This window comes from Peromyscus eremicus, chromosome 15, assembly GCF_949786415.1.
Source record: "Peromyscus eremicus chromosome 15, PerEre_H2_v1, whole genome shotgun sequence".
Classification (NCBI taxonomy): Eukaryota; Metazoa; Chordata; class Mammalia; order Rodentia; family Cricetidae; genus Peromyscus; species Peromyscus eremicus.
This window is the reverse complement of record NC_081431.1, coordinates 5,231,427-5,258,706: the sequence shown is the minus strand read 5'-3', so window position 1 is coordinate 5,258,706 and position 27,280 is coordinate 5,231,427. Positions and strand designations below refer to the sequence as shown.

Below are 27,280 nucleotides of genomic sequence, written 5' to 3'. Positions count from 1 at the left end.
GTCAATTTTAAACGATTGATGAGGCTTATTCATCTTTGATGCTAAGCCTTATTTGTGATCTGAAAAGAACATTATCTGTTCTATCCCAGGTTCAAAAACTGTTCAGGACATAAAATGTTGTTACTCCTTGGAGTACATAAGGTTTATTTTTGTTGTTGTTGTTTTTCAAGACAGGGGTCTCACTATGTAACTCTGGCTGTCCTGGAATTCACTATGTAGACCAGGCTGGCCTTGAACTCATAGAGGTCCTCCTGCCTCTATCTCCTGAGTGCTTGGATGTGAACCACTACACCAGCTTCAGTACTTAAGTTTTATACAAGAAGTGTCAGAAAAGAAAAGACAAGAACAGACAAGACAAGCCTTCCCTCGTGTGTCAGGGACTTGGTCCCTAGCTGGTCCTATTTTGTGTCTTCTCTAAACTGAAACTTTTTTCCCCCAGCAGGGAGGCTTGTTCAGACTTGGAATGTAAACACACCTGACAAGTCTGAGGAAGCTCTTGGAACATACAGGATTCACAAAGGTCTTCCTCAAAGTTAAACAAGCAGGCACAATGACTGGGGACTGGAAGCTCTCCTCTCAGCAGGGCTGTCTACAAGTCCTGTAGGGAGCTCCAAGGATGCAGCAAGGTGAGTTGTTACCATGCTGGGGTGGGATTTTTGGTGACACACCTGCCTTTGAGTCATCCCTGTTCTTATAGGCAGCCCTTCCCCCCAGTCATATTCTAGAAGTAACAGCAAGAAGCTCACTGGTTCATTGATCTAAGCTTGGGTAGGATTTTCTTCCCTTCCTCCCTCCCTCTTTCCTTCCTTCCTTCCTTTCTCTCTCTCTCTCTCTCTCTCTCTTTCTTTCTTTCTTTCTTTTTTTTGTCTGCCATTAGTGTCTGTCTTTGGTGAATAGACATTTGTCCACATCTCTCATATAATGGGGAGACTTTGGAAACTTTGGGCAGTAGGACCTAGACAGAGTGAATGGGTCCGGGGAATGAGGCCTTGAGTTAATCTTGCCCTGGGCTCTTTCCTGCCTGTCATGAGGTGAATAGTCTCTTCCCTCACCACGATATCCCACCTCACCATGGGAGGAGAGAGACCCAGTGCAGCTAACGGTGCACACAAACCTCTGAAGCTGTAACCTTTCCTCTTTTGGGTTGTTCATGTGGATATTTTGGTAATGGCTAGCTGTGTAAAAATGAAAAAAAAATGTAGCCATTACAGCTCACACTTTAATAGGGACGGAATCTTTTAAGACTTACAGGGCAGTTGGCAGTAGGGGGCCAGGTAAGGCGAGACAAGTTCTCTTAAAATGTGCAGAAGAACTATTACCACCTGGAGATACTCTCCCAGCTTCCTGGGATGGGGTTGAGGGAGGAATGCAAGCTGGTGATGGGAAAAAAGGCTAGTGATGCTGATGGTGTCAGGATGAGTTTTGTCCCAAGGAAGACAAGTCCCCAGTAACATACAGTGACTGGGCTGTTTCTTCAAGCCAGGGTACCTCTTCATCACGACCTTGCAGTGTGACACAATGGCTTTGCCTCTTGGTGAGTACAAAGTCAATATGCAGAACCAGCAGACAGTGAGGGTTGTGTTGCTGCACAAATAAGGAGGTCATTGGGGATAACTCCCAAAGCAGAGAAAGCCAGGGGCTTTTATCATGGAAACTCATGCATATTCATTTTGGAAAGTTCCACCATCACATGTGGAGGCAGACACATTTATTGAGCATGCTCAGTTTGAGAACAGGCTTCCTCATATGTCACATGTTCAAAAATGGCAGACAGGAACATCTCCAGGGTAGAAAATTTAGCATTATAATGAGATTATAATAAGCAAAGGTCACCTAGAAGAATGACTGTGATTTTGGCTGGTTCCTTGAGTGTTTCTCCAGAGAGCCTTAAGTGAAAAAAACAAATCCTTGAAGGATTATTGACAGCCATTTAAAGGGGCAGCAGCCTCCTCCGAGCAAGCACAGCTGGCTTACATTTCTTTCAGCAGCTAGCACAATGCCCACGGATGGAACCGAGTCCCTGGGTTCCCATCACTTTTCCTACCCAATAGCTCGGTCATTCTGGTAATTCTGCATACTTAGCTACCCAGATCATATCCAGCAAGGGCAAGTTCTGTTATTTACAACTGAGAAAGCAGATATTCCATGTGGGAAGCAAGGTGGTCCCAGGGAAGGTGTCTGTCACTGGCTGTACACCGAGTGCATTATAGATCAGGTGCTCTACCTCGATCATCGTTCTTTGATAACCATAGAGTGGAGGCCAGGATTGGTCTTCTCACTTGGTATAGAAGAGCTGAACTTTGAACACAGAGATCTGTCTCCAGAATATGTTCCTACCACAACCGAACATGAAACCCAGTCAGAACCAGACTTCCTTTAAGGCTGTGTGATAGTTTGAATAAGAATGTCCCTCATAGTCTCAGGCATTTGAACATTTGGTCCTCAGTTGGTGGCACTGTTTGGAGAGGTTTAGGAGGTGCATCCTTGCTGGAGAAAGTACATCATTGGGAGGGTTTGAGATTAAAAGCCTCACACCACCAAGAAACGACCAGTCCTTTACCTTGCTCTTACCCTTATTTACTTAAATTGTGTGTGTGTGTGTGTGTGAGCATGTGTATGCCACAGTGCATGCATGGAGATCAGAGGAAAATCTCAGGTATCAGTCTTTGCTGTTGTCTTGTTTGAGGTAGGGTATATATTTTTGTTGTTCACCTGTGTACTGGTGCCCAAGATTTCCAGAGACTCTCCCCTCTGTCTGTCATGTCCGTGTGAATGCTGGGATTACAGATACGTGCTACTGTACTTTGCTGTATGTTAGTTCTGGGAATTTGAACTCAGGTCCCTGGTAGCTTCTTCCTCCTCACATACAGTGTCAGCACTTGAGAGTTCTAATCCTGGGTCCATCCCCATGAGGCCACACCCAGGGGCCAGACACTGACCTTGCCGGTTTGGTGTGGACAGGTGTGATCTCCAAAGTGTTCAGTTTAGCACCTGGTTCCAAGAGAACTGGCCAATCAGAAGAGTCACAAGTTGTGACTATCTGAAATGCCTGTCCCGTGCAGATGCTTGTACCCAGTGACAGCTGCCAAAACGCTCCCTGGGCTAGAGGGTGTGGCACGCGTTCATGTTTTGCTCTCTGTGTCACTTTCAGCTGCTTCAAAACCAATGTTGGGTGGCGCACGCCTGTAATCCCAGCACTTGGGAGGCAGAGGCAGGTGGATCTCTGTGAGTTTGAGGCCAGCCTGGTCTACAGAGCGAGTCCAGGATAGGCTCCAAAGCTACAGAGAAACCCTGTCTCAAAAAACAAAACAAAACAAAACAAAACAAAAAAACTAAAAAAAAAAAAAGAACAAAACAGAAAACCAGTGTTGGTGCTGGAGAGATGGCTCAGCAGTTAAATGGACTTTTTACTCTTGCAGAGGACCTGGGTTTGGTTTTCAGCACCCACCTGGCAGCGCACACCTGTCTGTAGCGCCCTCTTCTGGTGTGTGACATACACACAAAATGAAAATGAATAAATACAACTTCAGACAGCCTATCTCCCTCCTGCGTGCTGTGAAGACACTCGGTGAGCTTCTCAGCTACTGAAGAACAATGACCAGGTCTTGTCTCACAGCTTGTGGCTGGTGAATAATTCTGTATTTTGGTTGAATGACCTTACCCTGGGTCATGTCTCTGTTTATTTGTCAGTAAAGGGCTCACAAAGTTCTCAGATCATTCTCCCACTTTGCTTCACCTTTTGCTTTGTGAGACGTATAGCCCAAGCCGGGCTGGAACTGCAGATCCTCCGACAAGAGGCCCCCCTAGGCACAGGGGTTATGGGGTCACCACCTCTCCTGCACACTGTGCAGGTAGGGCTTATGTCCTTGGAAGCCGAGATGAAGTTTCATACCGCATCTCGAGAGACATGGAGACTTGGGTCTCACAGTCTGGCTAAGGGGTGCTGGTGAAGCAGCCGGAGAGCTTCCCGGGGCCGCTGGCTCTGGTGAGGCGATGGGCATTATGTTCTGTTCTTCACGGCAGGAGGACTGGCCTAGCTATCCAAGCGCTCTGTGAGGCCGTTTTTTTCCTCTAAGGAAACGTGCAGCTCTCCGTGCTCCCAGAAGGTCAGCGCTGCTCGCTGCAGAGCCCACCTACCTGCCTGGCACCCACCCTGTGCTGCAGTTCGGATCCCTTCTCCCTTCTGTCCCATCTTCCCTCGCTCTCCTGCCGACAGCTGCGGGAACACATGGAGAGTGCTTGGCAGCTGCTTGTCACAGATGCGGGGCTCTGTAATGTACTTCCCCCCCTTGCCTGATGCTTCTGAGTGTGTCTCTGGTTGCCTAGATGTCTTCATCCCTGCTGAGGGGAGGGGTGCACTGCGAGGTGTGAGCGTGGTGTGAAGCCTCTGGGGACAGGTACTGCTGAGCAGGCAGGATGGCTGCGTGCTTACGATCCTCTTTGCCTTGGTTTTTTTTTTTTTTTCCATTTAGAGTTGGTTTTTTAACTATTTTGTGTGCCTAGAAGTCTTTCAGGCCGGCCTGCGGCAGGCAGTGTCCTAGTGTGTCATCCCTTCCCCTCTTGTGGAACCTGCCTCCGTCCGGGGTCATCACGGCGGGGCTCTTCCTTGCAGCTGTCTCCTAATTTAACTGGCCTCTTTGCCTCCCACTTGCCTCCTCTCCTTCCCACGGCCCTATCCTGGTGATTTTCTCATAACCAAGCCTGGCAGTGTTCCTGCTCTTCTTGTAATCCTTGTTGCCGGTGAGGACAGTCCTGAGAGGAAGTCCCTGTGATTGGACAGGACTTACCTTCCCACCTCTGCCTCAGCCTCTCCCGTTGTGAGTGATGAAACCCAGCTGCTCTGAGCCTGTCTTCGATGTTTTTTTTCTTTCCTGTGAGTGCATGTGATGCGTGTTTGTGTGTCCATGTATGTATATAGACCTATGTATGTGCAGGGGCATGTGTGTGCACGCTTGTGTGAGGGCCAGAGGTTGACGTCAGGTGTCTCTTGACCACTCTATCTGTATATTAAGGCAGCGTCTCTCATATGAATCCAGAGTTCCTCAATTCAGCTAGTTCAGCCAGCTAACATATCTTAGATTCCATATCTCCACCCCCTTGGCATCTAGGTTCTGGGGATCCAAACTGAGTTGTCACATTTGTACAGCAAGCACATGGCCCGTGGAGCCATCTCTCAGCCCTGTCAGCTTTTCCTTGAATTCAGTCTCCCAAAGCATGTCTTTAGCCCAGAGTCTGCTTCCTTGTCCTGACTCCCTCCAGGTTTGCACCGTCCAAGCCAGACAGGGCTCCAGGCTGATGTCTCTGGCCTTGTCCTTATCCTCAATATTCCCAGTGTTGAAGCTGCTTCCAGAGTCTTCTCAGTGAGCATTCGGAGAAAGGTGCTGAACAAAGCCTGCTCCATAACGGGCTGGGCATGGCGCAGGTCTGGTTCTTTAAGGGTTGGGTGGTCACCCAGAGACACAAGACAGACCTAGTTTGTAGAGAATGAAGTGAGCTTTGTGATGAGGCAGGGGCATGAGCCCCCCCCACACACACACATCTGCCACCTCCCCAGTGTCCTGCGAACTGCAATTTTTAACTATGTCTTCAGATTGTCTTCCCAGCAGTCTTGGGTTTCTTGAGGACAAGGACTATCTCTTGTTCAAGATTGAATTCCTGGTGCTAACTAAGGCGCAGCCCAGAGTGGGAGCTCAAAAGACAGCTTCCCTCAATGGCACCAAATAACTATCCAAATGGTGACCCTGCCAGAGGCCTTCCACTCCTGGGCAATCATGTCTGTCCCAAGGAAGAGCCTCAATTACCTTGGGGTGAAGTGCCGGGTTGTGTAATGTGGGCCACCGTGCCCGCCGTGGTGAATTTCTCATATGTGTGTTTCCCTGGCCATTTGTGTCCCTGATTGTATGAGTTGGGTTGTCTGTCCCTTGTCACTTCTGTTTGGACTTTGCTAAGATGATCTTAGATATTGCTTTGGTTCACACAATATTTCTCTGAGGAAGACATGGACATTTTGTGAGATGATGGTTCTAAAGGCCCAACTTTTTTGGCTGTGTATTTGCATTTTCTACTCAAAGTGTCTGGCATGTTATAAATTTGACTTTTCTGTGCTTCAGCAGTGACATGATTTTAATACTAATGAACAGTCCGCACAGCCTCTCAGTGACAGCAGTGGCCGCGTTCTCATGGACTGAAATGTGTTGCCCAGTGTGTGGATCGAAGTTGGGTGCATGTCTGTATTTGCCTCCGTGGGAGGCCCTGGTGTGGCTGTATCCATGTGTATCTGCACATACACATGCCTTATCAGTGGAGCTCAGAAAACAGTGTGGGGATTTTGTGTAACTTTGTGAAATGAAACAAATACTGATGTATTTCAGTACCCCAAACATACCTCTTGAGGGACACTTAGTTCAACATTTGCTTCTTAAACTGGGCATGGCAGTTCACACCCAACATCCTAGCACCTGAAAGGCTGAAACGGAAAGTTTGTGAGTTCAAGGTCAGCCTGAGCTAGACAGAGAGAGCTAGGTTGAGAACAGCCCCTAGTCACCTTCCCATCCCCCACCCCCTTCTTAGAAGATGGATTTCTAAATGTGCTGACGCATTGCTAAATTGCGTCTTCCATGTGACTCGGACGTTTTTCCTCATACGAGAACCCTCCACCTCGGCCTCTGACCTTCTCAAAGCTGGAATTGGGACTCTATCACATGCCCTCAAAAAAGACCCAAGCTACAAGGTGCTAGTGACTGACAGAATTAGTTGATTTTGTGGCAAGACAAAAGAGAAAGCAGCACCCTGTAATCAAGGAAGACCAGGATTTCACCTTCTTGCCTCTGAGTTTCTGTTTATCCAAGGGCTTCTGGGGTGCTCTCTTCTCTTTCTCTCTCTCTGTCTGTCTCTCTGTCTCTTTGTCTCTGTCTCTGTCTCTCTCTCTCCTGATTTCTGCCTCTATCTACCTACATCTTCACCTCCACCTCCATCTCCACCTCCATCTCCACTTTCACCTCCACCTCCATCTCCACTTCTACCTCCATCTCCACCTCCACCTCCATCTCCACCTCCACCTCCATTTCCACTTCCACTTCCATCTCCACTTCCACCTCCATCTCCACCTCCACCTCCATTTCCACTTCCACCTCCATCTCCACTTCCACCTCCACCTCCATCTCCACCTCTATCTCCATCTCCACCTCCACCTCCACCTCCATCTCCACCTCCATCTCCACCTCCGTTTCCACTTCCACCTCCACCTCCACCTCCACCTCCACTTCCACCTCCACTTCCACTTCCACCTCTATCTCCATCTCCACCTCTATCTCTATTTCCACCTTCATCTCCACCTCCACTTCCACATCCACCTCTATCTCCATCTCCACCTCTGTCTCCACCTCTATCTTCATCTCCATCTCCATCTCCACTTCCATTCCACCTCCATCTTAGTCCCAATCTTTGCCTTGATCACACATGCTTTCACTCTGTCCACATTGAAGTTCAGTCCCATGTGGCAGGTTAGATGGAAGAGCTCAGAGCCTTTACTCACTTATGCTGTTTGTGTTCCGGCCCCCTCCCGACAATGCCCTGGCCTCCTAGTCCCCAGAGTCTTGCTCCCTAAACAGGTATGCTCCCACGTCCAGCCCAGAGATAGCCCCACCTCCACCTCTGGCATCCAGCTTGCCTTCCTCCAGCCTGTCCAGCTTCCTGCCTCTCTAGGCAGTCAACCCTCACCCCTCCTGTCCAGGCCTGCCCTGCTGGGGCCCCTGCCTGGCAGGACATGGCACCTGTAATGACTAAAAATAGGTATTGTATAAAAGAACGGTGAGACCCAGATGATGTCTGAAGCAGGAAATATAATGACCCTCCAAAACTCTGGTTCTGGTGCTTCCCCAGGAGTCCGGCACTTGCTTCAAAGCCTGGGAACTATCTTTATTTTGCATTCAAACTATCTTTTGGGGCCAGGTTTCCTTCACAACACAGCTGATTGCTAAACGGATCTGAAACCCTGGGGAGTTTATCTGTAGTTAGGGTTTCTTTTTTTTCTTCTTTCCAGTAACCATGGGTCGGAGGTATTCCAGCAATTCTTAACTAAAGGACGACTCTGTTTCATGACATCTAATCAGGGGGACATCCCACTGGGAGGACAGATTGTGTCCTTTTTCCCCGCTCTGGGCTGAGGAGATAAAGAGATAAATCTCATAGGTTGTTTTATTTTCTGAAAAAGTCAACAGTGTAGTCTTCTGGTGGGGGGATCCTCATACAAGCCTGTTATGCATAGAGCCTGATAGGAGGAAGCCAGTGGGCTTGTGAGTGGAAAGGTTTGTACCTACAATGACTGGTCTTGGTCTGTTCTAAAAAAGCTCCAGTTTGGAACCATCTGGAATCCTGGGAGTTCATATGAAAATGGAAAAATTGGAGGGTGTACACCTGTGCTTTCCCTGGATGTCTTCACTGATGGGATGTGGTGGTGTGGACTGTGCTCTCCCTGAGTATCTTCTCTGGCCCAGGATATGAGGTCCGCCTCAGTGTGCAGCTGAGGAGGCCCAGGGGCTGCAGTGATGGGTCAGGCACGTTCTAAGAGTGTCAGTCTCCAGCCTCCTAAAGCCACGCAACTAATACCTACCTACCGTGCAGTCCTCCCAGGCGCTGATGGCCCTTTGAGAAGGGCATAGGAGAAGCTTCCAGCCCTAGTCAAGGGCAAAGCACTGTGTTCTGTGTTTTCTTTTTCTAAATCCCTTAGCTGCAGCAGGAGAGATGGCTTACTGCACAATTGTCAGAGGCCCAGGGCAGAGCGCCAGCGAGGTCTGCAGAGTGAGCAGTCTTCGGGGTTTGTCTTGGGAATAGATGGCAATGGAAATTCAAGATCCATGGAGAGACCAAATCTGGACAGCGGCAAGTAGACCACCAGCTGGTTCCAGCACGGGTCCCTGGCTTCCGGCTCTCTTCATTTCTGCTCCGGTGTCCTCTCAGGGTGCTCACTGTCTCCTTGAGCTCTGCCCATCTTCCTTCTTTTGTATTTCAGTGTCACATTTGTTTATTTACCCCTTCAGTTCTAATGCAGAGGTTCTGAGACCAAAGCCCAGAAAAGTTAAGGTGCTATGGGGCCTTGGTTTCAGTGCTACTGGGGTACCCAGCTTCCCCTTGGGGTGTAACGGTGCCTGCAGCATCCCCACCCATGAAGACTTATTTCCATTATCAGCTTGTGTGGGTTAAGAGAAGCCTGGGGTGTGTCTGTGGGGGCATTTCCAGGGAGGATTAACGGGAAGGAGGTGCCCTGACGGCAAGAGGCACCACCCTGTGGGCTTGGGTCTGAGACAAGCATGAAATGAAAAGGGGAATGGAGAGATGAGCACGGCCATCCCCCTTTCTTTGACCTGCCCAGACAGGGTCAGAGGACACCCCACAATTATACCTTCCCTGCTTGATGGACTGTGTCTTCAGAACCTTGGGCCAAAGCTCGCCCTTCCCCTATAGGCTGCTCCTTGCCAGGTCTTTGGTCGCATTGAGCAGAAGAGTAGTGCTGTGTGCCCTTGTGAAAGCCCGTCCTGAGATCATCTACTCTGACCCATGCTGCCTCTTAAGGCTGCTTGTATCTTGAATTTTCTTTGTCTACAATTTCCCCGCTTCCAACAAGGAGCTGTCTCAGGCCTAAGGTCTTCTCTTTTCCTCATTACTTCATTTTACTTTTTATTGAGAATGAAGTTCCGTGATGGCATTTTCCTAGTGAAGGTCTGTTCTTGCTGTTTCTCTCTCCCTTGTCTTCCCTGTGCTTCCTCCCTCCCTTGTGTCCTGTCACTCCTACAAGTCCCCTCCCCACTCTCATGTTACACAGTACCTCCCCCCACACACCTCTTGTTTCTCTCTTCTGGTATCCTATCTAGTTTCATAATCTAGTCCCACTCTTGGAACAGTTTACACACACACACACACACACACACACACACACACACACACACACAAACACACGCATCGTAAGTCAGCATGTGCAGGAGAGGACACTTGGCAATTGTCTTTCTGAGATGAGGTCACCTCACAGTATAATACTTTCTAGTATTATGTATAGTAAATTCTATTTTCCTGAAATTTTCATAATTTCATTTTTCTTAACAGCCAAGTAAAATTCCACTGAGTCACATTTTCCTTATCCATTCTCCTGTTGATGGACATCTAGGCTGGTTCCATTTCCTGGCTAGCTATTATGAATAGAGCAGCAAACACGGCTGAGCAAGTGTCTCTGTGGTGCAGAGTCTGTAGGGTATGAGATCCAGGCTCTCTGAGCAGACCCGTTTTCACTCCACCTGTCAGCGTCACAGCTGTCCAGGTTCCTCGGTTGTCACTTGGGATTTGGCTTCACAGCAGGTGTGAGTGAGTGTCCACCCTCCAGGCTGTGACACAAAAGGTGTTTCCATTCCCGTGGTCATCTGAGGCTCTGTCAGAATCATCATCGCAAGTTACAGGCGATGGTCTCGTCCCTCTGTATTGTATATGGTACAGCTCATCTCATACCTGCTAGTTCTAGGGCCAGGAAGCACCTTCATCTCAGCCCAGGTCTGCGGGGAGCCATGCCTTGGTGAGCATGGAGGATGTGGGTTTAGGTGATGGATCTGTGACTGAGAACTTTTAGAAAAGTCAGCAGCAAGAGCGGCTATAGGTCATCCAATCTCAAGGCTCAAGAGTTTGTTAGAGGAATAGGGAGAGCTTCTGGGTCCCAGAACAGGACCCTCTGCCGTGTCCCTGCAAAGCCTTTTACAGTGCATCATTAACATGTAGAGAGCACCTGGTTTAGCAGGTGAACACCTGGACTCTGGTGCCCACTGTGTAGTATGAACCTTGGTTCTGCCATATCCTTGATATCAGTGTGTGCCTTATCTTTCCTATGTAAAAAAATGGGGTTAATGATGTTTGTATCTTTCAGGGTTACTGTGGGGATGAAATGAACAAGTGTTGGAAACAAATGTCCCTAGAAAGGGCATGACAACATAGACACTGAAGAATGCCAGTGCCTGAGTCATGACTTCCTTCTGTCTCCTGCAAATGACCTTGAGCACAGAGCAGGGGTTCCTGGGGGCAGGACCCAGTCAACAGCAGCTCCAGGAGGCACTTGTGGCTTGAAGGCAGAAGTGACCACTTTAGAAACAAGTGAGGTACACAGATGACCATGCCATGCTGGACACCTAAGCAGGTTGAACTCTGAGAAGATTTGTATTGTCTGGCTCTGTCCCTACAAGAACGTGGCATGAAGGATTCTAGATGGTTCCTATGGTTGAGGAACTAGAGGCTTGGAGACACTTGTAACCGACGAAACCACGCGATGGGGCCAGGACTCGAAGCCTGTGTTCTCCCAGCAGATCCTCTGTGTCATGGGTGTGACCACTGAGGCATCTTCTGGTCTTTCCCTTCAGTCCCTTCTCCAGTGAGTTCCTATTGTCACTTAGGAATTTTATGTATGGACTCAGCCCTGACCAAGGTGTCATGATATCCAGAATCCTGGTTGATCTGTACCCATACTGGGCCAGCTTGAACAAGCTCTTGACCATGGCTGGGATATTAAACTAGAGCTGAGAGTGCTTTCCCTACTCAGCTCAGGTCAAACAGGGAGGGTCTAATAAGACCATTTACACTGGCATTCATCAGATATAGGTGCTCTGCAGTTTTCTTTATAGAACAGTGTAAGAGACACGGTTAAATAGCAAGGAATTGTTCCTGTGAGCTTGGCCAATGTGAACCAGACTTTCTTAGGGCTTGCTTGTCCCAAAGCAGAGAAACCATTAGACTTCCAGAGCTGAGACACCAAGCAGTGTATTTCAGAGAGAAGACCTCAGCCTCAATGTCCTGCCTAGCTCCCAGCCCTGGCCTCTTCCAACTGTCACTTGGGTTTCAGCCATGTGTGGGGTTGATTCAGGATGGAAATGGCAGCTTAGGTGAGAAGGCCATGATGAAGCCCTACCCACCCACCAAACAGCTCTGTGATGTTGGAGTCCCTGCCTACACACCTGGAGAAGGTTTTATGAAGACTTTACAATTGTGAGACACTGGGTTGACTTGATACGCCATTCAGAAGGCACCTTTGGATAGTGAAAAGGAGAACCCAGAAGGCAAAGAAAAATGAAAACTCAAATCTAGGTGTTTCGGTGTACACCAGGGGGACCCACTTGTGAAGCGTATCACTCACCGTAGATATGGCTTCCTGAGTTTTGGGTTGGTCCAGGGTCTCCTTAATTCCATGGACCAACTCTTCTTGGCACTGCCTCCTGGGACCATAGTGAGAGCAGAGTAGAGATCATGTGGTCTCAGGCCAGCTTAGCTAAGGGCACACACATGGTTGATGGCAGGCAGCAGAGGTACTTGCTTCTGGCTCCCATGTAGGCCCCCATGGACAGGCATCCATTCATCCTGCAGCTGAACTCTGGAAACAGCTCTAGCTCTTCAGTTCTTTACCCTTTCCAAACCTTGTGCTCAGGCTTAGACTGTGCTTAGTATGGGGTTGGGGAGATGATCAGCTGGTAACGTGCTTGCCATACACATGAGGATCTGAGTTTGAATCCTGAGCATCCACAGAAATTGCTGGGCACAGTGTGTGGGTTTATAATCCTGTTGCTAAGGAGATGGAGGAGGCAGGAAGGTCCTTGGGGTTTCCTGGCCAATCAGTCTAACCAAGTAGCAAACTCCAGGTTCTGTGAGAGACCCTGTCTTAAAACATGAGGTAGAGAATGATGAAGACACCTAGTGTTGACCTCCAGCATACACATTCATACACACATGCATGTACATACATAAACAGACATACGTGATCACACACATATGCATGCACACACACATGCATATACATACTCAAACACCCGTACATGATCACACACAAACACATACACACACGTGTGCATGTGAGTACACACACATATACACAGAAACACACACAAGATGATGGCTGAGCATCTAATGAAGGAGTGAGGGACAGCCCCTTCATTAGTGAGGTTCAGGTTGTCCACGGTGGATGGCAAATTATAAAGGCTGCTTTGTTGTTCTTGGGGAATTTCCAGTTCACAGTGGAGGATCCATCTCTAGATGGCATGTAGGATGGATACACAAGCTGTTGGCATTTCATCATTTTATGTGTACATGTGTTTAAAAAATAATAAGAGGTTATCACCAAGTAGAATGAAAGAACCAAAGGATGCAGAGTGAGAATAAAGATTTTGCTTGGATGGAAAGGCCCAAAGTAAATCCCCCTGGAAAGAGCCCAGCCCGTGGCATTTCTCAGCCCTCCCTCTTTCTGAGGCTGGTTGGGTTGAGTTTTCAACAGAGAGCCTCGGGATGAGGGGAAGATATCTCCCCAGCACAGAGTTCCCCGGCTCTCCAAAGGGAAGGCAGATTTGGAAAACTGGCACTGCCCCTGCCCAGATGGCAGCCAGCAGCTGGCTCTGGCAAGGGGAAGTTCTCACTCTCTACTGCTGGCTGCCTGGCCCCTCCCAGCCCCAGCAAAGCAGGCCTGGCCATAGGAAAGAGAGCAGTGAGAGCCCGCCCTGCCAGCCGCTCCCCACCACCCTGACCTGGCTGCCCAGGCTCTGGCACCCAGGGGGGAGCAGGGAGAGCAGGCCCGGCCACCCAGCCAGCAGCCCTGGCCACCCTCTTCCTGCCTCAGCTGCTGGCTTGGCACCATGGTGTCTCATGTAGCTGGGGCTGTGGCGGGAGGGACAAAGGGTAGTGGTGATTCCAGAGAGCAGCCTGGCCTTGAAACCGTGAGCCTCCAGAGGATCAGGCCAGCCTGTAGCTGCCCTGGTCCCACTCGGAGACCTCTGCCTTTAGTGAGCCTCCGCGACCTCACTGTTCCCACCCTTGGTGCTTTGTCTGTCTGTCTCCCCCCCTCCTTTTTCTTCTTCTTCTCTTAATTCGTTTTCTTCTCTTCTGTTTTCACCCCCTTTTTCCCTGTCCTTCTCCTCCTCCTCTCTCCCCTCTTTCTTCCCTCCTCTCATCTTTTCTCCCTCCTTCCCTTCTCTCTGCCTTCTTTTTCTTCCTCACTTCTCCTTCCTCTCCTCCCATGATGCCTTTCTCCTACTTCCTTGCCTCTCTCCTTCTCTTCTGTGTTCCTCACCCAGTTCAACTGCATGTTGTGGCCCTTCTAGGTTCTGAGATTACGGTCCAGCAAGGGTGCCTTGCACTGGGATTGTTTTGTGGCCGTTGATGGTTATGGTGTGTGAGCTACACACACACACACACACACACACACACACACACACACACACACACACCTCACTAGTACTGGACCCAGGCCCACAGTGTTGTTGTGTTTTTTTAAATAAATTTCATTGTGCATCTATGTACCCGGGGAAAGATTTAATGTGTAGGTCTGCTGGAAAATGGAAGGCTGGCTTTTGGAGTTAGTGTTTATTTCTAACTTGAATCACAAGGTTCCAGTCAGCAGTTAGGCCCCGAGCTAAGGCCCTACTCTGACTCTCCAGGTAGCTTTAGACTCATATCTGTGAAGAGGAGGGAGGGAGGGAGGGAGGGAGAGAGAGAGGAGGGAGAGCTTGGCATATTAGTTAGTTCTCTATCACTGTGATAAAATACCTAAGTTAATTTATATATAAGGATGATGGTTTGTTTTGGTCCCGTCAGTTAAACCCATTGCCCCTGGCCTGTGGAGAAGCAAGGCATGATGGTGAGGAGCCTGTGGTGGGGCCGACTTCTCAGCTCATGGCATCAGGAAGCCCAGAGAGCAAGGAGAAGGACACATTTCATGGGCTCCACTGTCTTCCCCCAGGTCCCACGTCTTTCGATTCTGCCATCTCCTAGTCATGGCCCAGGCTGGATACCTTCGGGGACATTCCAGGCAGTGTGTCTGCTCCCAGATGCCTTCTGCAAGGGCACTTTTACTCAGGGGACATTCGTGCTCTTAGTGCAGTAGGCTCCCTCCCTTCAGTGCCATCCCCGGGGAGACATTTCCTCCATGTCCATGTCCCCTCCCCAGCCAGAGAAATCAATACCTAACCATGGAATTCTCCCCAGCAGTTTTTGGTGTGGCTGAAGAACTTCCCTTTGAAGCTGAGAGCAGCTGTGGGTCCAGATACAGTCTCCACGCTGCCTGCCCCAGGGGCCACCCCCACCGCTGAGGTGTTCAGCTCCACAAGGCATCTTGTGTCTTGAAACATAGGAGTCTCATCTGGGAACTTAGGAAGGGCTGAAGACACATCTTGGTCATTAGTGTCACTCGTGGTAATGTGATTAGCATGAACAGTTCAAGGTGAAGGGCTGTCTTTAAGAACACCAGCCGATCCTCACAGCTGGAGGCCAGCAGGAGCCTCGGCTCAGAAGGGGACAGCCTAACCACTCTGTGTGTTTGAGCTAATGAGAAGGTCAGGGGTCCAGTGTCACTTCAGATAAATTAGAGAAGGAGACCAACTGCAGACTGCACCCTGAGCAGAGCCGAGTTTCTTGAAAAGGAACTTGCCACGATTGTGTGACTCATAGGAGAAGCTTGCTCACAGGAACACACACACATTCACTCAAGCTTTCGTCACAGTAGCTTCGTTTCTGTTTGGTTGCTAGTGTGTTTTTGGTTTGTTTGTTTTATTGACTTAATTAAAAATAATATAATGAAGTTCAGTCCCTGGATGTGGGGATCTGAGGGTTTTCAGGAATGCAGTCATGTGTGCACTAGCAGTGATGATGTGGAGCCCTGACCACACTCCAGCCCGTTTCCTATGTGACCCTTTGTATCCAACCTCTTCTTCTTCTCTCAAAGCCTGGTAACTCTGGATCTGTTTTTCAGGTCTTTTCCAGAACGTCCTATAGATAGAATCATACATCACAGGCCTGTCAGATCTGATTTCTTTCACCCAGCAGTGTGCATTGGGACCCATCCTTGCTGTTGAATGTGCAGAGTTGGCTGTTTGCATTGCTGAGCGATGCTCCACTGTTCACTTGTTGACGGGCATGTGGTTACTTTTGGTCAGGAAAACCATAGTAAACATTTGTGTGCAACATTCATGTGGTACGGTTTTTTATCTACTTTAGGTAAATATCTAGACATGGGATTATTGAGTCCTGGGTTCCATGTTCTCTTAACATTACCAGAAAGCTGCCTTCCAACTGGAAACTTGTGAGAATTTCATCTGTCCCACACACTTGTATTCATTGTGGCCAAATTTTGAGAAATATTTTTTAACAGTTCCAAAGGTGCCATGGAGGTCTTTTTAGCTTTGTGTTTTCTGAAGGATCACAGATACTGGCCTTCTCCCCCGTGGACATTATCCATTCAAACCTTTTGCCTGGATCAATGATGCAAAGCTTTGCTTCTGTGTTACTTTCCAGAAAGCTCATAACTTAATAATTTTTATTTACATTCAGGTCTATGACCCTTTTGAATCTATCCTTGGCTGTAGTATATACCGGGTCCTCTCCTCTTCTACCGCACCCCCTCATCACTGAGAAATGGTTCACACGGGCAAAGTGCCCCACCTCTGACCTACGGCCTCAGCCGTTCCCTTTCCTTCCCCTCCCTCCGTATAAACATTCAATTGTGTGGGCACCGTTTGTTACAAGGCAACCCTTCTCTATGGAAGGCTCCACACTTGGATCAAGTGAGCAGATCGCCTTCCGTGGTCTAGGCTGGGGATCTTTGAGAGGGCTGCTTCTAGCCAAGCATCTCCCTCACACGCTGTCTTTCAGAGTGGTCTTTCTACAGGGTGAGGGGGTGTGACCCACGTCTGGACAGAGCTGCTCACCACCTGACTGGGCAGAAGAAAAGCAGTTTTATCCAACCAAGATGGGGACTAACTTTGCTGTTGGTTGTAGGACAACTTCTGTGTCTAGGATGTCTTGATCTTGAAGAAACGCAGGTGGGGCTCTCTGAGCAGTGCCACAAAGATTAATGAGGGCCCTGTCTGGGGGAGGGCTGGGGGTTGGCCTCATCAGCATCTCGGTGTCCATATAATACCTTCTGTTTTACTTCACAGTGAATACGGGCCAGGCGAGTGGAGGTGGTTAGGAGAATGAGCATGCTAGTAGACTATGAATTTTGTGGTGTGTGTGTGGGGGTGGGTATGCACATGCATGTGGGAATGCATGTGCATGTGTAAATAACATGTATGTGGAGGCCAGAGGACAACCTTAGCTTTCCTCCCTCAGGTATCATTCACCTTCAAGCAGGCCAAGTGGATCCTCCCACCCCTCCTCCCAGTTTCGGGGTCACCAGTATGTGCCACCACCCCCAGCATTTCCATGTGAGTTCTGGGGATCAAACTTAGTTGCTGCTGCTTACAAGGCGAGAACCTCACCATCTCCTGAGCAGAGTTCCTTGATAGAAAGCTCTGTCTTCTGTAGGCTAAGATGCAGCTCACGTCTGTCTGAACCAGCCACTCTCAGCATAGCCCGGCTCACTTACTTCCTGCCGTGAGGTCAAACACACAAATTATCAGAGCATGTACTTAGCATTGAGTGCCCGTGGCATTTCTCGGGCTGTCCCTATGAACAAGATTGTTGTGGTGTTTTGGAATGTGTCTTTGTATTGCTGAGATGCTTTCTACCATGCCACTCATTTCTGATTTTTCATGGCCTTAAAGCCACCATCTGGTGCAGGGCTGGGAAGGGCACTGCAAGCTCCCTGTGTAGCCTCTGGCCTCAGGCCTGCCACCCGGGGCCACAAGAAACAGTTCTTACTCAGAAATCTCCTCGGAGCTTTCTTCCCATCTTTGGAGACTGACCCTTTGTGTAGGCCCAGCTCATCCTCCAGGGAATCGACTCCCTACTGATAGATGATCACCCTTGGAGCACTCTAGAAGGCTTGAACTATGAAAATGATTTTGTGTTTCTGACCAACCTTGCTTTGTAAATCATCTGAGCATCTCCAGTCTAAATACCAACAGTGGAGACAGCTTGTGATTAACCTCTCTCCCCTCCAAGAAGCGGCCAGCACAAATGATTCTTCCTTTTAGAACAATGTAACCAGTTTTTAATAAAGCCGAAAGACTTCTGCCAGAGCCCTGTGGTCATCTGTTTTCCTTAATAGCCTTTTATGAGGGACCTTATCAAAAGCTTGCAAAAGAATCCAAGTGAATGATGTTCCTCCACTCACCTTTACCTACTGCTTCATTAACTTTTTTCAAAAACAATATGACACAGTTTTCAACATAATTAAAGGGGTTGAGGAAAGGGAACTTTAAGTCCCATTTGACAGTCTGCGACGTTGCTCAGGAGAACCAGGTCACCGCTCACATTCTGCCTCTGCTCTTGGACACTAATTCATTTCCCAGGCTGTCTGGCGAGGTCAGCCACAGGTTCAAGGTGGAAATGACAAGGTTTCAAGCTTTCAAGTGTGGAGCACTCAGCTCTCCCGAGAGCCCGAAGGAAGGAAGCGGCCGGTTTATGCAGGTCTGGCCCAGAAATAAAGGAAACTGGGGGAAGAACTGAGTGAAGGCAGAGGCAGCGTCTCCACCAAGGGGAAACACCCAGGCAGGCTGCAGTTGTTCCCAATTGCTCTCCGTGTTCTTACATGAGGAGAGGAGGGACTGGTGGCCGAACTTGGAAAAACTTTGTCCTCCATGGGAGGTAAGCAAGGCCAGAGGTGAGGGTGGGCAGCGCTTACCTGAGTAAGCCTATGCCAGGAGTGGCCACTGTAGGAGAATGATCTTGTCACCATCCCAGTCATAACTGCACTTGGGAATATCTCCTGGGTACTAACACGGGCTGTTTGAATGTGCACACCAACCTCATTTAAGCTTAGTAGCCCAGCTTGATAGATGCTATTATCCTCATTTATAAATGAGAGGGAAAAAAAAGAAAAAAGGAAAAAAAAAGGAAAAAGGAAGCAGAGCACAGAGCATTTAAAGGACCTGGTGGCGATTGCACGTCTAACAGGAAAGCAGACTGGCTGAATCCACTCCTGATTCTGAAGGGCAGGATGCTCATGTGAGCAGCTGGTGAATTCTTAGGTTATTCGGGGGCTAAATCCACCCACAAGACAAACAGGCTGGGTAAGGAGATATTCTGAGCGTTCTAAAGATGAAGTACTAGTTTTTGTCAACCAAGTGTCATTACTCAACAGTGAGAAAAATAGGCTGATGCCATTTAATTCACGATAATGACTCACAAGGCCATTCCAGGGTGTTGTCCTCGCTGCGTCTTTATGAGTCTCCATTTTCTCTGGCCTGAGAATTTGGAGGATTACAAAGGATGCTGGCTGACAAAATGCTGTCAGTGTTGGCTCTGCGTGTAGGAAGGAGGCAGTAAGGAAGAACGGAGAGCTTCCGTTTCTTTCTGGCTTACTTCTCGGTTTCCACTGGCCCCATGCCTGCTTTTCCTTATGTCCAAAAAATTGGTCCATTTTTAGCCTTTTCTATGACTCCAGAAAACTCATCATTATTGGCCACCACATGTTTCACGCTCTATGGGATGTGATGCTTGAATATCAGAAAGCAATTTTGTTTTTAATGACACACAGTAACTGTGCATATTTATAAGGTTACAGTGTGATATTTTGGTATAGGGATTCCTTTTTAAATGATCAAATGGGCCATGTAACACACTTACATGTTAAAATTCTCTCTTTCACTACTTTGATATAGTCTTACCATATCTAATGTCAAGTGTCTTCCTCTATTGCTTTCAGCCTTAGAGCCTTGAAACAAGGTCTCACTGAAGAGCATGTGCCTTTATCCACCAAGCCATCTCCCCAGCCCTCCACTTCTCCCATTTAACTGTAAACATTGTTGCCAGGTGACCCCCCTCACCCCACTCCCGCCCCACCCCAAGCAATCCCAGCCTCCGGTGAGCGTAGTTCTCTTCTTTCACTACTGTGAAAGCAGTTTCTTTAAGACTCTATGCAGAAGTGAGACCATGAAAGTGTCTTAAAGAGTGTCTTACGCCGGGCGGTGGTGGCGCACGCCTTTAATCCCAGCACTCGGGAGGCAGAGCCAGGCGGATCTCTGTGAGTTCAAGGCCAGCCTGGACTACCAAGTGAGTCCCAGGAAAGGCGCAAAGCTATACAGAGAAACCCTGTCTCGAAAAACAAAAACAAAACAAAACAAAAAAAAAGAGTGTCTTACAAAGGTCAGTACTTTCTCCCAGGATGCTGTGGCTGGCTGTCATATTCCAAGTGCTCAGGGAGTCCTACCTTCTGGCCAGCATGTAAGTCTTGTCAAGTATTCAGTATCTAAGGGGACAGAGTGATATGCTACTCTGCCACAACAGGCAGCTCCGCTAATAGGAAGATCTGGAAAGATCTTGATTTGTCAAGACACGACCCCTTCAGACCAAGAATCCAAGAGGCTGAGCCACCCAAGAGGAACCGGAAGCTTGTCTTCAGTGATGGAGCTGCTGATTGGAAACAATGTGTCACTAGAATGGCAAAGTACTGAAGCTGTGAACTATTATGAGAAAGATCGAGGCTCTTGTCCTTGAGAGGAGATGCATAGACCGGTGGTTCTCCCTGGGGTCAACCAGAGGCTGAAGAAGTGTTTCGAGGTCCATTTCCAGGGACAGTTGATAGCTACCCAGTGTGTCCTTGGAGCATGTAGCCATTATAGAGTATTCAGGATGTGCTGAGGCAGAGGGAAAGAAGCAAAGGTCGGACTCGGGCCACACAGCCGTGTGTACCTCCAGCTCAACACCCTCAAGCCCTTAGCGATCTTGGATGAGCTGACTTTGACATTCACCTGAGTTTTACTGCCTGTATCTGTAAAGCAGAAATAATGCCATGGCATTCTGGGTTGTCAAGTAGTGTGAACAAAGTGACCAGCACTAGCAAGTGGTTCTTTTCCCATGAATACCTTGATTTAACTCAAATGCCACATATACATTCCCTAGGGAACTATGCACAAGGCTTTACACTTTCTATATTTCCTCTGCTGATGGTGAGAAAAATACCCTGTTTAGAGACATGCATGGCTTTATTGCTTCCCCTCAATTGGGTCTATGACTTGAGAAGAAAAATCATCGTGTAATTTAATGAGAGGAAAAGATAAACCTATAGAGTTTACATGACATTCTACATGGGTAGAATACATTACATGTATTCCTTCCCAACCCAATGCCCATAGTCTAAAGCAATGGCAGGGCCTCTGGGTGTTTGACTAGTGACTTTGCATCATGAATACATCCTGGAGTTAAAAATGATATGCTGTATTGAGCTGTGTAAGAACTGTAGAACATTTTATTTTATCTCTATTTCTGTCTGTCTGTCTATCTATCTATTTATCCATCCATCCATCCATCCATCCATCCATCCATCTGTTTATCTGAGGCAGAGTTACCAGAGTCATGTTCTGTAGCCCAGGTGGCTTGGAACTCTCAGCTATCTGCCCACCTCAGCCTTCTGTGTGCTGCCATCTTATTTGTTGATGTTACTTCTCCTCTTGCTGTAACTCCATACCCATCTCTTGCAGGGGATGTCAGTCAGGACTCACACATAATGCCTAAGCCAGATCCTGCTCTTCTTGACAGCAGGCTTTGAGAGATGAATGTTCATTCTTCCACAAGTACTCTTCTCTCTTCCCAGCTGTTAGTCAGGTGGGCTGTGGACCCTCACTGTGGTTCTGAAGGGAACCTTGGATTTTTTTGTCCTCTCTGAATCCTTTCTGGCCTTGGCTACACGATAGGTCTTTCTCTGCAGCACTAGTTACAGAGTGGCTTCTTCATGTTGGCTTTTGAGATTTGTGTATACCCCTGTGCATGGTCCTGGTCCTTTGCCTCTGTGGAAGCCATGTGTTCTGTAGGCATTTTATTCTGCCTCCTGCTCCCACGGCCTCTCTTCTCTACCATGCCTCCTGCTGTAGGAGTATTCTGGACGGCTGGATTCCATGTGGATCACACATAGGTGTTGGGAAGCCAGATTCTCCACTGCATCCACTTCCAATGGACCTTTGCCTAAAAACCTTACCTGCAAAAGTGCCACATTGCTAACATGTCAATGTAAACATGGGCTGCTATAGAAGTTGGGTAGGCTATAGAATTCTATCTGTGTGTCCATTAGGGAGAAAGGAAGGCCTACAGCTCTGGAAAGCCAGAGTATGCAGGAGGGACAGGACCATGGGCCATCAACTCAGTTCTACTCTTCTTGCCTTGGCTTTATCGTTTTTCCTCAGCTCTACAGCAAATCTTTTCTTCCCAACAGGGAAGGTGCTTTTTATGATGGCCGAGTCCTCTCGCCTGGATAGCACCCACATCACCCAATGTGCTGCTTTACTCAGGCTCTGAGTAAAGGAGGCTTTCAAAATAGAGGCTTACTTTCCTTCAGAACTTAGCTTTCAAGAATATAATTTACTCTGGCATTTAAAAAAGTCTTATTTTGATGGTAAGTATTAAACAGTGTCTCCTTTTCTGCCTGATAATATCCACTACCCACAGACTGAGAAACATTGATCCCATGAATAAAGCCCACAAAGAGTCGTATGTTAAAGAGAAAGGAGGAACACATATCACTTTAATATGACGTATGCAGCAGCGTACAGTGGTATAAATGCACCCACTTCTGTTAGGTGTGGGTTGGAGACTGTGCCAGCCTGATCGTCTGCTGTCACTCAGCTGCTTGTATAAAGTGTAGGGACAGCAAACACTTGTGTTGAGTCTGGAACGGCAGTACATGGACAATGCCTGCAGTGAAACTTCAGATGTTCCAATGGACTCTCTGAGTTTCTGGTTCTTATTTCATCATTTGATCATTTTTCAGTTCCTTTCCTATGAATGCATATGAACTTCCTGCAAAAGTTGCCAGCAAGCATGGATGCTGACCACTGACAGAGCCTTTACCTATCCATATTGCCATTCTTTACATATGTGTTACGTTACATGCAGGTGGATAATAGTTAGGAGGATAAACAAACTGAGTTTCAGGGAAGCTCAGACTAATTGCTCAAGGATTCACAATTGATGGGTGACTCGAGGATCCTTTCACTGAAACCCTGATCTCATCCACTCACACCTTCTGCATCCACTGCCTGCCTTCTCCTTCTCTGCTGAGCTCATTCCAGACTCAGAAGATGGGCAGAGTTCAGCTTACTGAAGGAAGACTTGAGCCTCCAAGGAGAGCCTGTAAAAGGGCCTCCAAGGAAAGAGATCTTCCACAGTTGCATTAATCAGTGACACAAAGAAGAAACAAAGCCTTGAGTGAAGTCACCGAGATTGTTTTCATAACAGTTGGTGTTTTTTACTCTGATACAGTGGTTACCATGGTGAGAAAGTTGAGGTATGGATTGAAGTCCCTAATATGTAATAATTTTACTAAAATGTGCAATCTGACCTTTCTCCCTATGGCTACATACCAGGTATATGAACTAACTCCAAACGAGCAGGAAAGTTCATAACCAATATTGAACACTGTAAAACATTGATTACCATCTTTTCATTCTCTGGAAATAGTTTCATTTGTATCTGGACTAAAAAATCAATTTACATATTTAGGATAAGGTAACAGTCAAGTGATGTGATAGGATTTGATTATGTGCAGGTCCCACTTCCCGTACCAATTTCTATATTAGAGGAGGTTAGTCTGGTTGGTGGGGACAGGCTGTGGACTATGCACTGTCCAGGTGAGTTAAACTGAGTTTCTCCTGCCATATGGACCACACCACTCATCTTTATTTCATTAGTACCGTTGTGCTACAGAGGGAACTCATACTTATTGTATCAGATTCATGGAATTGTTGGGCAAATCCAGTAAGAAAAACACATGAAACCTGATACAGAATGACACACGACTCCATGCTTTTCAGACAGCTAACAGCATTGTGACCCAGCGTCACAGCAGTGTGCACGTCATCACCCTGAAGGACACATTTCACTTCTGGTGGCAGTGGACTTGTGTCCTTAGGCAGATGTGCTTGAGCTGGTACACCCAGTGAGAGCCGGTCTTAGAGGTGAGGGCATGCTGACACGCAGAATGCTGGGAGGCACAGAGTATGCCCAGTGTGCTTCCAGGATGGATACCTAGAACAGGAGTCGGGATTGGAGCTCGAGGACACTGACTTAGCCAGAGTGGCTGGTTTCACAGGTGAGTGGGGAAAGCTGTCAGGGAAAATAAGTCATGAGACCCAAAGAAAAGGGGACGAGAACCAAGTGAGAATGTGGGGTGTGTAAGAACAAGAGGCAGAACAGATCTGAGGTTCACACAGTAAAGGCAGCCAGTGTGCACCAGCCAGTGTGAGCCATCCTTCAGGCCCGGGCACACAGCAAGATACAGCACTTCTACAGCGAGAGGTCCAGGCTGTGACAGAGAGATGGGGACCTCAATCGTCAACCGGGTATTCTTGTCCAAACCTCCAGACCTGAGGATGGTGAGTGAAATGAACCTTTGATCGGGTGTTTCCATGTCATCCTCCTTCCTTTTCATTTCCAGATGCGGGATTCTTCTCAGAGTCTCCACATATCAGTGACTCTACCGACAAGTAGCCCTTACGGAGGCCCTGAATCTGGATACCAGAGTGTCTTTGGGTCCCATAAAAAGTCTTCATGATGTAACTATAATCAATTCCCTCTAAACTCCCAGGAAATCCATAAGGTTACCCAATTACTGTCTTGTGCTCAGGTCCTATGTGTGCTAAGAAAGTGTGCATCCACTGAGCCGTGGGACCAGCCTGTGAAGTCACAGTGTGTACGTTTGCAAGGTTGCAAGTCCCTCATCACCAGATGCTCTGTGAGATTGGACTTCCAGGAATCTAAGTTTCTGAATGGGCCACCTCATCAGAGCATGTGCGAACCTGGTGTTTGAGATGTGGCAAACCACTTCAGTTTTATCTATTGAGCTCTTTAAGGATGTGACAGAGGTGGAGCGTTTTATCTTCCCAAGTCCCTAGAGGACAGTGTCCAACTGAGTGTCCCATAGTGCTCTTGAGAAGCTTAGACCAAATGAAATATGGGCTGGAGGCTCTTGGGATGCCGCAGCCATCCCACCCACCCACCAGTAAGTCCCAGGAGCTCTCACTCTGCCCATCCCTTTCACAGTACCCTCACTTTGGGAAGAAGAGCCGAGGGATTACTCTGCATTGGCATTAATGCTATAAAGAGCTGCCTTCTCATCAGAGTAATGCTAATTTACCTCCATCCCCAGTCATTTGCTACCTATTAGAAATACCCTAACAGCCTGTGACGGGCTTCCACACGCCCAGCTTTCACGAGTGACCCTCTGAAAAGGATGAGATGTTAGCGGATGAGACGGTTGCCGGGGCCGTCTCATACCAGAGCACTCATGCTCATATTTTTAGAAGCATCTCTCAGTTAGCCCAACCTTTAGTGTACTGTAGGTACTTTTAATAATCTCCATAAAAGCCTGATTTCCAATCCCTAGGCTCAAGCTGACAGTGTAAATAAAATCACTCAAATCCACAGGGAATGAGAAATGAAAATGACATGGATTAAAATTTGGTCAAACCTCTTTCTTTTTAAAAATTCTGCTTCCCTTCCAATTGGATCACGACCCTCTGTGTGTTGAGCTTAAGGCCAGACGGCGTGCTTTCACTTTTATTCCTCTCTGTAGCAGGCTTACAGTATTTAGTGGGAGGCTGTAAAGAGTGTGTTCTGGGGAGAGAGTTAATACCATAATCCCCCATCGCTGGGGTCGGATGCTGAATAGAGGGAAAGAATTAGCAAATATGTGACGTACAATGGAAGAGAAAATACATCAGCACGCTGTTCTGTGAGCAGGGGCGTTCACTGCCCAGGAGCAATGGCTGTGAGGCAATGGAGTGTGCATCCTTGAAGTTGATCATGGACATGGAAACAGGGATGGAAGACTCCAGAAAACGTCTTAATCCCATGGATTCTAGGAGGCATTTGCTGTTCTCTCTCTCTCTCTCTCTCTCTCTCTCTCTCTCTCTCTCTCTCTCTCTCTCTCTCTCTCTCTCATATTGCATTTGCCCAAGCACCTGCCTGGATTTATTTCCTAAGTCACACATTAGCCACTGAATAGTTCCACTGAGTGGAGTATGTGTTATCTCTTTGCTCTTCTGCAGTGGGTGTGAATATGGTTCTGAAAGCACCGTGATGCATCGGTCTCAGGAGGATTCTCTCAATGAACAAGTAGAAATTTGAGGCACCTCAGAAAAAAGTGTCTGTCAGCCACTGCCTACTGTGCCTTGGGAAAACCAACCAAGCTCCCCTGGAGTAAGATTACAGGCAAACAAATAGCCACACGGAAGTAATTTCAAAAGAAATGTATAGTGTGTATGTGTGTGTAGCCATAAAGTACAAGTTGGATTGTTTTTTTTCCAGTGGTATCCTTCTAAGTAGTACCTAGTAGAGATCAACATTAAATATTTAGTTTAGTTTTAAATTTGCATATAGTAAAAGGCACTCTTTGGGGTGCAGGATTTATGCTTCTGACAAGCCTGTGCTATTATGTAAGGCCAGTCAGTCAGGAGGTATAATTTTATTAAACCCCACAATCCCTTGTGGTGCTTCCTGGGTCAAACCTTCCACCTGAGCCCTGAGAAAGACTGACCCACCCTTTGTCTTTTTATGTTTTGCCTTTTCCAGAATGTCGTGGAATGGAATCTCAGGGCACGTGCCTGGTTCTCCTGGCTTTTCTCATTTAGCAAGCACATTTGACATCAGTCCAGGGCACAGCGCCTCAAGTTTACTCAGCTCCACTGTAGTCATTTATCTTCGTGATTCTCAGGGGTGCTTCAAGAGCCATTTGTTCCCCAACTTGGATATATACTTTATGTAAAATAAATGTATCCTTCTTAAATGTACAGATGGATGCTTTGACCACTACCTGTACCCCCACAGGAATCATTGAGTTTGTTTTGAGACAGGATCCACTATGGAGTGAACTCACACCAGAGTGTAGGGACCACACTCTGTGAGTAACCACACTCTGAGGTATTGGTGTGAGGGAAGGCATTCACTGAGGAGCTAAGCAGTGGTTTTTACTCAAGACTGTAAAAGCTCATGATAGCCATATTTGAGACTGTACCCTACAGAAAGAGGTGAAAAAATATGAAGTGGAGAAGTGAATGTGTGTGTGCACATGAGTGTGTGTGTTCACATGAGTGTGTATGCATGAATGTGTGAGGATAGCTGTGTGTGTGCAAGTGCATGCACATAAGTGTGAATGTCATGGGTATGTAAGTATGTCCAGGTGTACATGAGTTCTTGAGAACACAAGTGTGTGCATGTGAGTGTGTGCATATGCTTGTGACTGTACATGTGTGTGCACCAGGGTACACATGTGAATGAGTGTGTGGACGTGTGTGCATGAATATGTACATGGGTGTGTGCATGTGGGTGTGGGTGAGTCTCTACCAGTTCTGTTAGCCATGAGCTGAATGATGAGAACTGGCTTCCTGCTTCGCATGCTTCACCA

The 27,280-nt window shown here is 47.7% G+C and overlaps 1 long non-coding RNA gene across 2 annotated transcripts in view; it reads left to right on the top strand.

Moving 5' to 3' along the window:
* LOC131925264 (uncharacterized) overlaps positions 1-26,662 on the top strand; it is an 84,401-nt gene extending 57,739 nt beyond the window's left edge. Inside the window, exons 3-4 of one of the 2 annotated variants that reach the window (XR_009383202.1) lie at positions 443-626; positions 26,449-26,662. This is a non-coding gene — a long non-coding RNA (uncharacterized LOC131925264). Of the gene's footprint in view, positions 1-439; positions 627-26,448 lie in introns of both variants that reach the window. The other variant, XR_009383201.1, reaches the window with a different exon arrangement.
* The last annotated feature ends 618 nt before the right edge of the window (positions 26,663-27,280 follow it).